Source organism: Sphaeramia orbicularis, chromosome 4 (genome assembly GCF_902148855.1).
Source record: "Sphaeramia orbicularis chromosome 4, fSphaOr1.1, whole genome shotgun sequence".
NCBI lineage: Eukaryota > Metazoa > Chordata > Actinopteri > Kurtiformes > Apogonidae > Sphaeramia > Sphaeramia orbicularis.
In genome coordinates, this window is record NC_043960.1 from 42,746,610 (window position 1) to 42,762,420 (window position 15,811).

Below are 15,811 nucleotides of genomic sequence, written 5' to 3' on the forward strand. Positions count from 1 at the left end.
GCTCAGATCAAAGTTGAAGGTTATTATATAAAAAACAGAGAAAACTGCAGAAAAAGTGACTTTTTTGGTAAAATATGTCACTACTTAAACATAAACCAAGCATTTCCATCCACTGTCATTGATTCAACTCCATGGGTTTTACTGGTGAATCAATGTTGGAGAAGATGACGGTGTTTCCACGGTTACTACAGAGCCCCTGAACGTCCAAATGGGTCATATCTGATGACCATGAAAAGATGAAAAACTGTATTTTACACCAATTATTTACATGGATTGATAGGATTAGTGGATCAATAGGTATTAAACAGTTTAGATCAGTAGATGCCTTTGGTCGGTGATGGATGTGTGGGTCTTTATGGGTTAAGATGCCCTCCAGAATTCTGATAATATTGTCCTAAAACAGCTGTAGTTTGACACATGCCCAGAAAATGTGACTGTGACTGACATCCATGTGACCACACTGTCTCCAGCATTGTTGTTGTGTTCCAATCTGTTTACTTTTAATTTGAGGTGTAACAAAGATACATGTTAAATTCTTCCAACCAAATTCTCTCCAGCATCTGGAGCTTGTACTGTTATGATGGATTTTACACATTAAATGCCAGTCACACTCTGGGATTTCAGTCTGTAATTCTTCTTCCCATTTCAATTTAATATATAATTTCTGTAGACCTGCTTATAATTTAGAGGCAATCATGGTAGGTATTTGCTTATAGGTTTCCTGCAATCGTGTTCAGGTTTTAGGTTGGGTGGGATTTGGATGTATTTATCGGTTCTGTTATCTTATTTGGTTTTTTAGTCAAAACACATGTTTGTCTTATGTCTCATTTGGTTTGAAATAGAATTATATTCCACTAACTTCATTTTAATGGACCTTATAATTCTGTACAATAATTCCCATTATTTTCAACAGTTTTTTTATATACTCGGTGCCAATGAAAACGCAACACTTGAAGATTCTTATATTTTTTTAAAATCGATGAGGATTTTTATTCCATAAGCTCTTTGGAATTAATCATAGGCCATTTCTATACAGTAAAAATAAAAAAAATCACATCCAAATTTGTTGACAAAAAATAAGAATAAAGAAAGAAACTCAAGGACCCCCCAAAACCAAAAGTCACAAAGCGGTCCCGGAGGTGCTGCAGCTCAATGTAGCGATCCTGCTGTGGCGTGGTCACACGTGCTCGTCCAGGGCGAGGTCTGTCTGCAGTTGAGCCAGTTTCTTCATGCCTCTGTTGCATCCTGACTATGGTGGACACATTGCATCCAAAACGGCGCGCCACCTGCCGAGCAGAGATTCCGGCCTCCAGGAGCCCCATAGCATGGCATCTTTGGTCACATGTCAGTCCAGGCATCACTGAATTATTGCAAATGATTTTGGTGCTTTTCAGCTTACCTTTATATACAGAACATGACCACTCCTTAACTGACCACAATTCCTTAAGTTGACCAGTTCATTGCTGAACAATGAGAAAAACAAGTCTTATGAATGCAGACAAGTTCATTCAAGCGTGACAATAGCTCAACCCGTCTCAGGTTGTTAAGAAATTGTCTGGGATTATCTTATACAGGTGAAACTTAAACATACTGATGCAGCTCAGGAACAATAAAACACATTCAAGTGTTGCGTTTTCATTGGCACTGAGTATATATATTTTGAGAGAAGTAAACCCACCTTTTTGGAACTTTAAAACCTTGTGTTGTGCACTGAACAGTTTAGGCACATGGTCATATGTGTGTTTATAGGCAAAGTAAGGCAGGTTTATCTATATAGCACATTTCATGTACAAGACAATTCAAAGTGCTTTACATAAAACATTAAAACATTACAGCAGAGAAGCAATAAAAAAGTATAGACATGAGAGAGAAAAACAAAAAAAAACAACAACAGATAAATAGATAAAAACAGATAAAAACTTTAAGCTTGAAAGAAACAGTGCAGATCTGAACTTCTGAATAAAAACTCTATTCAAATGCAGCTGAGAACAGGTGTATATACAGTGTCCTGCATCTATAACATCTTCACTCAATGTCCAATATAATGCTGCCTGTCCAAGGCCATCTTCTCATTGTTTTATCATTACATCATTGACACAACTCACATTGTGTTCCCTGAACATTATCTGTAATGTGATTGTTTCCATTGTTGCTCATTGCCACCACAGTCCAGACACAACATGAGATGAACAATGACCTTCGGGATATTCTTCTGAAACCTTGAAGCCAGTTGTTGAGAAAATAATTTAAAAAGAAGAAGAAGAAATGTCATGAATCACAGTTTCATTAAACATAGGTGTATTTCACTTCTTAAATTCCAAGGAGAAAGCTCTAATTAGTCAACACTACTCTGTATTTCAGCCATAATTGCCCCTCTCGGAAACCATTAAAAGAGAAGAAAGATTAGCTGAATGGGTCCTGGAGGAAAGAAAGGCTCCTCAGTGGGAGTTCAGAGTTTTACGAGTCTCTTACCAAAGACACACAAGGTCATAAAAGAACCGCAGAATGAGTAGAGGAGAGGAGTGTGTGAGAGGGGGTAGTATTTTATTCTGCTATTCAACGGTGACATGAGGCGGTTGTTATACACTGGTTCAGGCATTTTCACAAGTCACTTAATTGATGCATGAATTATGTGCGAGTGTGTATACATGTTTTTGGGTGTGATGTTTCCTGTGTGTTTATAAGGAGAGTGTTTGTGCGTTGCTGTGTATTTGTGTTGGTGTGTGGATAAGACATTTAGATGTTTATATCTGAAACACCCCAGTGTTTGCATCAAATTTAAACTGTCCCGTTATGACCCTTTTCATCCTCACTTTCCAGTAAGTGTCACAGCATGTTATGAACTGCAGCTTTTCAGGGAGGGGGTGTAATTTCTACAGGAAAGCAAAATGAATGAAAATAAAATCTTATGGTTCCAGATGACCAGCTATGAAGCCAAACAGTGTAAAATGCAGGGTGTGTACAAATGTCCATACTTAAACTGTATGAGCCTTGCAGACTTTTTAATCTCAAAATGCTGAAAAAATTATATCTGTGGTCCATTTTTTATTTTCTCAGCCACAGTGGAACAATTTCATAGTGCTCTGTTCCAACAACAGACAAAAGTGGCTGATCTGATGGTCCGATTTGTTTTTTCTCAAGAGAATGAACAGTATAAACCACATAGAATCTGATCTAATTGGTGCTGACCCCGGTCACTTCCGTATATGGGCCTGAATCAGATATAGATCAGATTTTTGACACAATCTGAACATTTAGCTCAGAATTCAAATGACTTTTACACCATGCTTTGCACCGAGGGGAGTCACTCTAATAGCCCCTCCAGTTCAGACTCTAGCTAAAATTAGGTCAACTTTGACCCCTAAAGGCCAAGAGCTACTTTTGTGGCACTTTCCAAATTATTTTTTGTCCATTTTAACTTTTTTTCAAGTGATTTATCATAAATTTTAATAATATTATCCTCTGTATTTTGTGTTTTTTCAGTGAATATCATGTATTTTCCTGTATTTAATTCACTGATCATGTAGATGTTCATAAAAGCTCAGATGAAAGTTGAGGGTTGTTATGTCAAAAACAGAATAAACTGAAGAAAAAGTGACTTTTTTGCAAAGATATCAATAACAGAATCTAAAAACAAGCATCTCCATCCACTGTCACTGATCCAACTCCATGAGTTTTACTGGTGAATCAATGTTGTAGAAGATGTCAGTTCCCAAATGATTTAACCTTTCTTAAGTGATTTTTCACCATTTATATTATCCTCTGTATTTTGCTTTTTTTTTCAGTGAAAATCATGTATTTTCGTATATTTATTTCACTGATCATGTAGATGTTCATTAAAGCTCAGATTAAAGTTAATGGTTGTTATATTAGAAACAGTGCCAGAAAAGTGACCTTTTCAGTCAAATCTATCATTAACTGAACATAAACCCAGTGTGTCCATCCACTGTCATTGATCCAACTCCATGGGTTTTACTGGTGAATCAATGTTGTAGAAGATGACGGTGTTTCCACATTAACTACGGAGCCTCTGAATGTCCAAATGGGTCATATCTGATGACCATGAAAAAATTAATAAATATTTTACACCAATTATTTTAACGTACTAATAGGTTTTAATGGTTCCGAAATAATTAAACATTTTAGATCAGTAGATGGTTTCGGTTGCCAGTGGTTGTTTGGGTCTTTATGGGTTAAACATGTACAACAATATAAGGCTAGTTTTGTATTTCCAGACTATCATGACCCTTTGTTACCACTGCAGCAGTGATGTGGAGCTCCAGCACCTTCCACTGTCATTCTATAAATAGGGGTAAAAATTATCTGGGTTGTTTGTCTAGTTCTTTGTTTAGGTGAAACATGTAAACATGAGGAAGCAGGTGATGGTATTAAAAGGTCAAAATCTCTATAAAAGAAAGTGGCACTGAAAAATATGTGTATTTTTGCCAAAACTTTGCAATTTCGGTGTGACGTTCAGAGTAAAAAATGCTCAAAGAAAGACAGTGACAATCATGACACAATGGAAATGGAAATATTCCCCTTTATTCCAGCAGGGTACTTTCAGTGAGCCAGACAAATAAAATGTAACATATACATGAATACAGCAGTAAAGTGAACCCAAAAATATTACATAAAACACTGGGAGGAACCAGTGTACAGTGACAGCGTCAAGTTTGGAATGCACTGCTTTTACTTATAGTGACACTTTACAGAATCAGATGTAAGAAATAAATGAATGGAGCACTATGGCAGTTTGTGCTGTTGTAGAAACTATAGTGCAGTGGTTCTCAACTTTTTTTGGCTGTTGACCCCATTTTAACATCACAAATTTCTGGTGACCTCAGAAATTCAAAACAGAGGCTTATTTTTTGCTAAAATTAATTTGTTTTTGATCATGTAATAGTTCGCTACACTATATTGCAAATAAACGTTAATTTTAGATGACATTTAGTCTATATAATGTATATTATTATGGACGGAGGCAGAAAAGCCAGGTGTAGATTACTGCACAAAGTGAGAATTGGATTTTCCTTGGTCAGGATATGTACAGTCAGTCCAGCTTGAATTTACAAGGCTGACAATTAATACTGAACAAACAAAAACTCAAACTATGAATTATGAAAGAGCTGCAGCATCTGAAACCGACCACAATGAACATTTGAAAGATAAACAGTACCACAGTGCTTCAGTTTCAGCTTCACAGTTTGTCATGTCTTTTATGGATTGGGATTTTCTCTGTAAACTCGCCATGAATTTTTTTTATTAGTAACTTTTTAGTTTTATTTTTATCAATTACTTGAAATTTCAGGCGACACCATTTAAATTCCAGGTGATCCCACGCAGGGTCCTGACCCCAAGGTTGAAAAACTTTGCTATAGTGAGTCTGGGTGTAAGGGGTAGAAATCTGTAAATCTGTAATCTTTAAAAGGTGGCCGACCTCATGAGAACAGTAGGAGGCCAGAAACACCAGCCAGCTGTTACATCATGACTGACATACTCTACAGATATGTACGCAACCTAAATCCACACACTGAAACCAAACCAGGGAGCCATACCGCAGCTTATGGGAACATTTTTCTCTGTCAGCAGGACAAGCATGTGTACTTTAACCCTCCTCTATATGTATGTATGCATGTATTTGCTTTCATGCATACAAAGTACTGAACATATGTGCAGAGGAGTGGCAAAAGCTACAAACTACATCTTCCTCTGCAGTGGTTCTGTCGTAAAATATTCTATGTACTTCAACACTCCCACACAAAGAAGTGGCTGGAGACCACATCTGTGTCTGGGCCACATCTGTTGCTGTCTGTTTTCTGTACATTAGATTATGCATGTGTTAAACAGCCCACTGTCCCAAAGATACTGCTTCTATTATATACATTGTTGTGCATGCTGGCAAATGCACAGGAACCCAGACAGTGATTTCCACAAGTAAGACAAACACCAACATCCAGTACGTATAAGACCCATGCCAGAACAGATTCTGTAGATTTTCCACACAGGTTTTCAAAATTGTTTTAAGTTAAAAGAAGGGAATTCTAATTTAAGAGGGTTGTTTGTGTTTGAAATATGTGAAGTAAGAACAAATATTAGATATCGCTGTGTTTCTGTTATTGGTATCAAATTATGGAATCAGTTGAATGATGAATTGAAATTGTGTAGCTTGTTGTCGAGTTTTAAAAAAGTTTTAATTTGTCAAATTCTCATGGGCTATGAAAGTAAAATAATCTCCAAGTGACTTAACAAACTGAATGTCGACTAATTTGTGTTAATGTTTTATTTGCTGCAACTTCAGGTCATTCAAAAGAAGGGAGTAGGAGAAGCAGAAATAAGCCTCTGGCTTCAGCTTCTTCCTTTTTTAGTTACCAATTGTGTAAATTGTATGTTCTTTATATGTATGTGTTTTGTACATAACTGAAATGAAAAATATTCATTCATTCATAAAAAATGAAACTAGGGTGAATCAATACATAGTCAGTAAATAATTGTTATGTTTACTTAATAAACTAGACTAGAGGTACTTTTTTAACCCATATTATGCACATATTTTAACACATTTATTGATTAGATTTTAAATAATCTTAGTAGAAACAAATCTAATTATTTAACACAAAGTAGACTAGATTAATAATGGAAAAAGTGAGGAAAGTGGTTTATTTTACTCATTTTACTGATTTCAGGCACTTTAAATTTCCATATGACTTTTTCAAATAATATCCCACAGGTAATTTAAGTCTACTTCACACAATATTCTGATGATTAAATGTTTTTTGCTGCAAAAAAACACAATTTTCATTCATTGCAATCATTTCAGACAAGGGAATATGAACAAAATTAACAAAAAATTACTTTAATAAATCAACTGAATTTTACCTAGAACTTTAGAAAATCTATAATCTCATACTGGTAATAATTTAAATGAAGTTTGGGGAAATATTCAATAAATAAAAGTATTTTTGTCAGATATTTGTAGCAGATCCACTCATATGAAATTGATTTGGCTCTATTTAATATTTAGGATGTATTTAGTACATTTATTACAATAAATTAAATACAACAGAATAGATATCAGTTTATGTTTTACAACTTGGAGCCATGTATTAAGTCTCCAGTGGTCATATTTTTTACTGTGTGTTCTCATTCAAAGTGTGAGTTTCATGTCTGTTATATAAGCAGTTTTACACATGGATCTCAGTGTCATTCTATATGTCATGAGGAGAGGAGCCGATCACAGCATGAATGAGGCCTGTGTTCAGAGCGTGACGGCAGCATGTTGGTCTTCAGTTCAGACAGTTGAACAGCCCTAAATGATAGATTTCACAAGCCAGTTATTTCAACCACATGGAAAGGAGTGGACTGAATGTTCCTATTACATTGCAAAATAAAGATAGTTGTGAAAAAGTTTCAAAGGGACATTTTTTAGCTAGTGACAAACTTTGTTTCAGTTTTGTCTGAAGAGTTAAAAGGAGGATTTATTCTTTGCTGGGTTCTCCCATTTATGAGGGTTTTTCGGTTTGCTGACCCTGCTCGCCTCATGGCTGATCTGCAGTTTCCTTTCATCATTCTGGCTGCTGTCTGAGTTCCATAAATTTGGCCGTCACGGATCAGGGCTTGAATGATTTGTCTTCTGCCACCATCTGGAAACCTGGCATGTGTATTCAGTTCAGATGGTTGTGAGAAACCTGTTGTTTTAAGAGGACTCTGACTCAAGTCTCCTCTAGAGGAAGGATTTTCATTGCTTCCATTTAAGATACAGTGAATATGGAAATGTCACATAATGTTTCTGCGAACATGGATCATTAGAGATCTTTTGCTTAGTTTTGTGTTTTCCAAGAAAAAAGAGCCCATATTGTTTTTGCATATTGTATATAGGTCTAGTATGTGAGACTGTATTTTGAGATGCCTTTTTTTTTTTATACCTGTTTTTTGCACAATCGGGGCCTGTCACAGCTCTCATTTCACTTTCATTGTCTTATCAATGTCATGTGACAAATAAAGATTCTATTCTTCATTCATTCATTCATTTTCTGAACCTGTTTTATTTTTACTAGGGTCACTGGGGTCACTGGAGCCTATCCCAGCTACTTATGGGCGAAGGTGGAGTACACCCTGGACATGTCACCAGTTCATCACAGGACTGACATATAGATTCTATTCTATTCTATTCTATTCTATTAACGCTGCAGGAACCACCTTCTATCAGGAGCTCTCTCCTCTCAGCCCAAATCAAAAAATTAAATATGAAAATAGATGAGCTGACAGTGATTCATAACTATTATGTTATGGAAAAGTGAAAACACAGGCACTCAATCAGTGATTGATAATTACAGCTGTCAATCATGTATTTAAAGTGTCCTACCTGTCTGAAAACACCTGTGATTAGACAAAAACCTGCATCACAGGGTTGTTTTATGGGGCTGAGTAGATGCACAAGTCTGGTTTCTTCTCAGACTACTTCAATTACAATAAGCTGAAAGAGAATTATCAAGAGTCTGGTCTTGATGAGGTCTAAACGTAAAACGTCATGAGAGAACTCTGGTTATGATTTGGCACTATATAAATAAAATTTGATTTGATTTGTAACACAAAAAATCTATCAACCACTCAACTTTTAATTTCTAAATGCCCATTTTTGTCCTATTTATGAAGTATTTCACATACATTTTCGACTGAAACTGTTACAGGTGAAATATCTCCCTTTGGTCGGTGAACTTTGAAGGAAATTGGTTGTCAATGAGATAAATTAAAATTTTTAATTTATCTCATTGACAACCAATTTCCTTTTTAATTTAAAATGCAACTAGAAGCACTCGGAGAGCGCAGACCTCCGCCAAGGCTGATCAGTGCCCCCCCCCCGTGGGCCCCCCCACCCCCGATCACCACCAAAATTTAATCATTTCTTCCTTATCCCATTTCCAACAAACCCTGAAAATTTCATCCAAATCTGTCCATGATTTTTTGAGTTATGCTGCACACTAACGGACAAACAAACAAACAAACAAACCCTTGGCAAAAACATAACCTCCTTGGTGGAAGTAATAATTACGTAAATATAGAACACAAAATGCATTCTGTGTTTATCCGATTAAGTTAACGTAATAAGGAGACTCTTAAGTGGATGTTACAGTGGCTAGAAATGTTGTCGCTTGTGAGTTGAGGCTGTGATGGTTTAAAACCATTTGTAAAATACTAATCAACTGTGTTTTAAGAAGTCTAAGAATAGGTAGACAAACAAAGATGGTAAAAAAGAAAAAAATTAACATGATGTTAAAGACATAAACAAATGAAAACATTGTAGAGGACACAAAAACATTAAAAAACTAGAAGCACTCGGAGAGCGCAGACCTCCGCCAAGGCTGATCAGTGGCCCCCCCTGTGGGCCCCCCCACCCCCGATCACCACCAAAATTTAATCATTTCTTCCTTATCCCATTTCCAACAAACCCTGAAAATTTCATCCAAATCTGTCCATAACTTTTTCAGTTATGTTGCACACTAACGGACAGACAAACAAACAAACAAACAGACAGACAAACAAACAAACAAACAAACCCTGGCAAAAACATAACCTCCTTGGCGGAGGTAAAAATGTAAAAAATAGTTAAACTGATGTAAAAACTACAAAAAGAATTTAAAAAGTGGCTTTTAAAAACGTTTTGTACATTTTGAATTTTGTCAATTTGGGTCCTAAGGGAATTTGGGAAAAACCTCTCATTAAAATGTTATATTTCTCTGTTTTATGACTGATGAAGACATGTAAGAGGATTTATATGTTGAAGTTCATCCGGATGGAGCTGATGTTAGATACTTGAAAACTGGGTAGCACGGTGTACAGTACAGCATGTGTTTTTTTCAAGTATGAAACCATCTAATACATGTGGTGGAGTTTAGCATAAAGCTGCAGAAAATGGGAATACTTTGCACTTCACTAGAGAGTAAATGTAATCAGTTACATTCTACCTTTACTCTTCATATTCCAAACATAGAGGACCAGCTCAGGCCAAGCTGTTGGTCTGAGATGTCACCTCTGTTGAAATGTGAGGTTGTTTTCTCAGCTTTGTTTTCTCTCAGTTGTCTGAGGAAGTTCCTGGTGGATCCATATGTGGTGGTCTCAGGTCTGGTGCCTTTCAGACAAGCATACTTGAAGACCTTATGTACACAAACCTGCCATCGAATCAGAACACATGCCATGAATCTTGTGACCTTGCCTCGGCTCTCCTGCTGCAGAGACTTACATTCACATCCACTTCCATCACCTTTTAGGAGATATGAACCAAACCAGGGCAAAATACTGAGCAGAACTCACTCACAACATGCTGTGCGATCTGGTGTGGGCTTTCACAATATTTTTCATTTTCTTAGGTGTAGGAGAAAAGGTGGGGCTGTGACAACTACTCAAGTCATCACATTACTCTTGCTTAACACAATATGACCATGAAAGAAGAGAAAAACAAGACAATACATGTGCGCCAAAGTTCATTGAAGTTAGTCATGATAGAATGAAGAACCAAACATTATCAAACTAATCCAGACTGACAAAGTTTTGATAGGTCTGACAACACTGGGTTAACCCATAGAGACCCAGTGCTACTTTTGTGGCAGTTCCCAAATTATTTTTTTCTCTCTATTTAACCTTTCCTAAGTGATTTATCACCAATTAGTTTATTTTTATCCGCCGTATTTTGCATTTTTTTTAAGTGTACGTCAGGTATTTTCCTATATTTAACCCTTCATGCACAGTGGTCACTCCAGTGGACAGCTGTTCTCTTATATATTCATGGGTTTTGTTGTTTTAGTTCCATATCAGCCAACACAGTGGACACTTATGCACTATCCCATACACTGACAATCATGCAATTACTGTAACTTTACTGTTCTTAATAAACCTGATCTGCACTAACATGTCTGAGAGGAAATCAATTGTTATTTGTAAGACAAAAAGGTTTTGTTTTGGGTTTTTTTGCATATTATCTACATGAAGTGAGTAACAACTAGCATTAGAATATGTTAAAATGTGAGAAAACATCAGATTAGCAGCATTCAAATGTTTTTATCTCACTTTCTGATATTGGGTTTTAAACACGTTTCTTTACTTCTAATATTAAATGCATGGACATTTTTGTAACTACATGACAAAAAAAAAAAAAAACCTCAATCGCAATTCTTTTCTTCATGCCTAAGGAGGAATAAAAACACTCAAGAAAAAAATCTTGACAAAGGTTCTCATAATTCATGCATGAAAGGGTTAATTTACTGATCATATAGACTCAAATTAAAACGGAGGGTTATTAATTGAAAAACAGAGAAAACTGAAGAAAAATTGACTTTTTTAGCAAAGATATTAATAACTAAGTATAAAACAAGCATCTCCATCTGCTGTCATGTATCAAAGTCCATGGGTTTTATTGGTGAATCAATGTTGTAGAAGATGACGGTGTTTCCACGTTCACTTTGGAGCCTCTGAATGTCCAAATGGGTCATATCTGATGACCATGAAAAGATGTCAAACTGCATTTTACACCAATTATTTACATGTATTAACAGCATTAGTGGGTTAGCAGGTATTTAACAGTTTAGATCAGTAGATGCTTTTGGTCACTGGTGGCAGTTTGGGTCTTTATGGGTTAGGATTAGAGATGTGACCTGAAACTGAAACTCACATTAGCTGATGTTGATGTCATTCTGCTGACTGTTAGCATCAGCCACCTACTGCTAGCATAACATCTCATTGTACCTGATGGTTTCCTGTGGTAAAGGTTATATATTCTGTCCTGTCATCTTATTCAATGAGACTTCGACCAACTTTACCCATAAAGACTCAAACATCCACCGGTGCCAAAATCATCACCTGAAATACCATGTTTATTACGTGTTGATCCACTAATCCTATCAATTGATGTAAAATATGGTTTGTCATCTTTTCACGGTCATCAGATATGAGCCATTTGGACGTTCAAAGGCTCAGTAGTTATTGTGAAAATACTGTTATGTTCTACAATATTGATTTAACAGTAAAACTCAATGAGTTTAACAAATGACAGTAGATGGAGACACTTGTTTTTACATTCAGTTAATGATGTTCTTGCTGAAAAAGTCACTTTTTCCACGTTTTTTCTCTATTTCTGATATAATAACCCTCAACTTTAATCTGAGCTCTAATGAACATCTACCTGATCAGTAAATAAAATGCAGGAAAATATATGGTGTTCACTGAAAAAACACAAAATAAAGAAGATAATATTACAATAAATGCTGATAAATCATTTAAAAAAGGTTAAATAGAGAGAAAAATTTATTTGGGAAGCACTATAAAAGTAGCACTGGGTCTGTATGGGTTAGGTGTGCAAACATACTTTCTGAAGTTTTAGGTAGACTTCAACTGGAATCGGTTTTTTCTTTAGTCATCCTCAGTCTAATCATTTTGCTTTGTAACAAATTAGTTTATATAGTTTTTTTTTTTTTTTTTTATTTTAAAGATGATTGACAGCAGTAATGACCAATCGTTGTCCTGAATGTGTCACGTGCATAAGGGAGAACAGATCAGGTGACTAGAGTTCTAATACTGAGCAGAATCTGGTTCCAAAAAGACAACACTGTGACAAACAAATCAAAAATAATTGGATTTATAAAGGTAATTCAGATCCCATACCAATGGGGGATGTTACGCGTCCTCTGTGCACAAATTAGACACAGTCTGAGATTTTTACATAATTTTGTGTTTGTTTTTTCTTTGTGTGAGTGTTTGTGTGTTTGTGGTCCAGTTTGTTAACATTGTTCTATTTCTGCACATTTTAATGAAGTGAACTAGATAGCCTGCTCACTAATTGTCTTAAAGTATTGCACGCTAGCACAACCCAACATTCTGGTTTATGACAATGCATGGCACTGAAAAATAATAATCATACTGAGTCATTTTAACTAGGCAGTTTTTAGAGAACAGTCATCAACACTGACAGGACATTCACCTCACAGTTCCTCTAGTGTCTGTTGTGTATGTGCAGGTATAAGCCACATACGCAGATAAAAACCCACAAGTGCAATTCTTAGGAGATCTTCTTGATGATTTGACAATAAGTGATAAATACCCTCTAAAAATCTCTGTTATTACAGTAAAAAAAGCAATTCACTCATAAATGGTTTCAACTTGATCCATCCACCAGTGCTGGAGGACTGGTTGAAAATTGTTGATGAAATTCACAAAATGGAGAGATGAACATTTATGCTGAGGCTGCAAACTGAACGTTACATAATAAAATGAGGCAAATGGATTAGTTTCTTCAAAAACAATTAATGTGTGGTTTGTCTCATAGTCCTGTGAAATGCTTTATAAACTGCCACTCTACAAATTAACTGAGAAACTTGATTGCGATTTCATAACTGTAACCTAAATTATCATTACTATTAGATCAGTGCTTTCCAACCTTTTTTGGCTCGTGACCCCATTTCAACATCACAAATTTCTGGTGACCCCAGACATTCAAAATGGAGAGATTTTTTTTGATTAAATTAATTTGTTCTTGATCATGTGATAGTTTGCTATACTATGTTGCAATTAAACGTTAATTTTAGATTATTATTATTATTATTATTATTATTAGATTATCATTATTATGGACAGAGGCAGAAAAGCCAGGTGTAGATTACTGCACAAAGTGAGAATTTGATTTTCCTTGGTCAGGATATGTACAGTCAGTCCAGCTTGGATTTACAAGGCTGACAATTAATACTGAACAAACAAGAACCCAAACTATAAATTATGAAAGAGCTGCAGCATCTGAAACTGACCACAATGAACATTTGAAAGATAAACAGTACCACAGTGCTTCAGTTTCAGCTTCACAGTTTGTCGTGTCTTTTATGGATTGTGATTGTCTCTGTAAACTCACCATATATTTTTTATTGGTAAGTTGTTGGGTTTTTTTTTTTTTTGGGGGGGGGGGTTATCAATCACTAGAAAATTCCGTTGACCCCATTGAATTCCAGGTGACCCCACATGGGGTCCCAACCCCAAGGTTGTAAAACATTTCATTAGAATGTGACTGTTATATGTTGCTGATTGTTGTTCTTTATGTTCTGTAAGACAAAATGATAAATAACTGATAAAAACTAAGTGCCAAAAAAAAAAAAAAAACACAAGTGCAAAACAGTCTCCTTAACAGCTACTGATCATTTGTTTAGCTCCTGATGCCAGTGTATTAAAAAACTTCTAGATTCAAGATTCACAAACTTTTTTTAAGTGGGGACCCAAAATGTGTCTTCTCAGGAACTACAAAATTCATCATGAATAGCTATAGATTTACATTTTTGACTCGTCCATGGTCAAAACAATGTTGAATGTACTTTACCGCCAAATTCCACATTAGGCACAAACCAGCAACTCACAGACGCAGTGATGGGAATATGAATCCCAGCTGGTCATACTACTGGTAGTCTCTAACTCTACAAGACACAAATAACAAATAGTGATGTACACAAACTGACGACAGACTCCTTTTTCCACAGTCAGAATACTGATATTCTCTTCTTTACTCAGGATCATCTGTTTGGAATGCTTAGTGTGGATGTCTGTCCAAATGTCCATTTTAGGCTCTCATCACTGAGCACATCTGTCCATCCAGACATACATACTTTTCCATTTTTATATCCACGTGTTTCGAGAAGAGACAGAACACAAGCATAGAATGTCAACTGAATTAACCAGTGTAGAAATTATTTTAAATAAGGAAAATTAATTGCATGCGTGTATCCTTAACAACCAATTTTATGATGCAACCCTGAATTTAAGAAAGGATGCCATTCATGTCTCGGGGTCACAAGACCTGGCCTTATCTGCGAACAAATGCAGCTTTATACTGTAACTGAAGAGGTGATGGCTGCCAGGAAGGAAACCAAGAGGTAAAGAAAGGTAATTGAACCTAACATTATTGTGCTATTTGTCATTATGTGGCTGCTTGTAATTGTATTTCAGATACCTCTCATCAGATCCATAAAATGATCACCAAAACAAACAAAAACAAAAAAAAAAAAAAAGGAAACAAACCTCCAGAGGCAGTGACAGAGACAGGTCATGGAGTTCATTTTGATGTACGTTCAAAACACACATCAATGAAAATAAACAGACACTTTTCAAAGGCAAAGAATCTGGGTGAATGATGTTTCACAGTGTGGGGTGACACCAGGATCAGTGGTGTCTGTGGGTGTGTGTGTGGGTGGGGTGGGGGGGCATTCCTTTCCCAGTGATTACAGAATGAGAAGAAAGTGAGTGCTTACATTCATGTGTGTGTGTGCGTGTGTGCGTGTCCATATTTGGTGTCTGTGACCTCTCTTTCCCCAGACCTCAGTTTTCTCCTTTTCCCTCCAGACGTTGCTGCTGCAGAGCTGGTGTTGACCTAAACTTGTGTGTTCTACATCTGGTCAGTTGGGCTTTGAGGACAAATGAGGCGAAGCAGCTGCAGGATGACCTACACACCTGACTTTATCCACCAAACACTTTCACCCACATCATGTCCTCCACTTCTCATCTTTGCTTTTTTCACCTACATACCATACTATATTTTGACCTCATCAGCCTTGATTTCCTTGTCATGTCGTAAAAACTTTGTTCAGATGCTGCACTTAAAGCTGCATTTCTTGATTGTTTTTTTAGTATCATTGAGTAAATATTCTATCATTCTCTTTCATCCATCAATTTTCTGAACCACTAAGTTGTGGAGAGGGTCACAGGTGTTTTCAGACAGATAAGAGGTTACATACATGCCTGACACCTGTATTTATCTACAGTTAATCAGGTTCTGTCAGAAGCAATATGA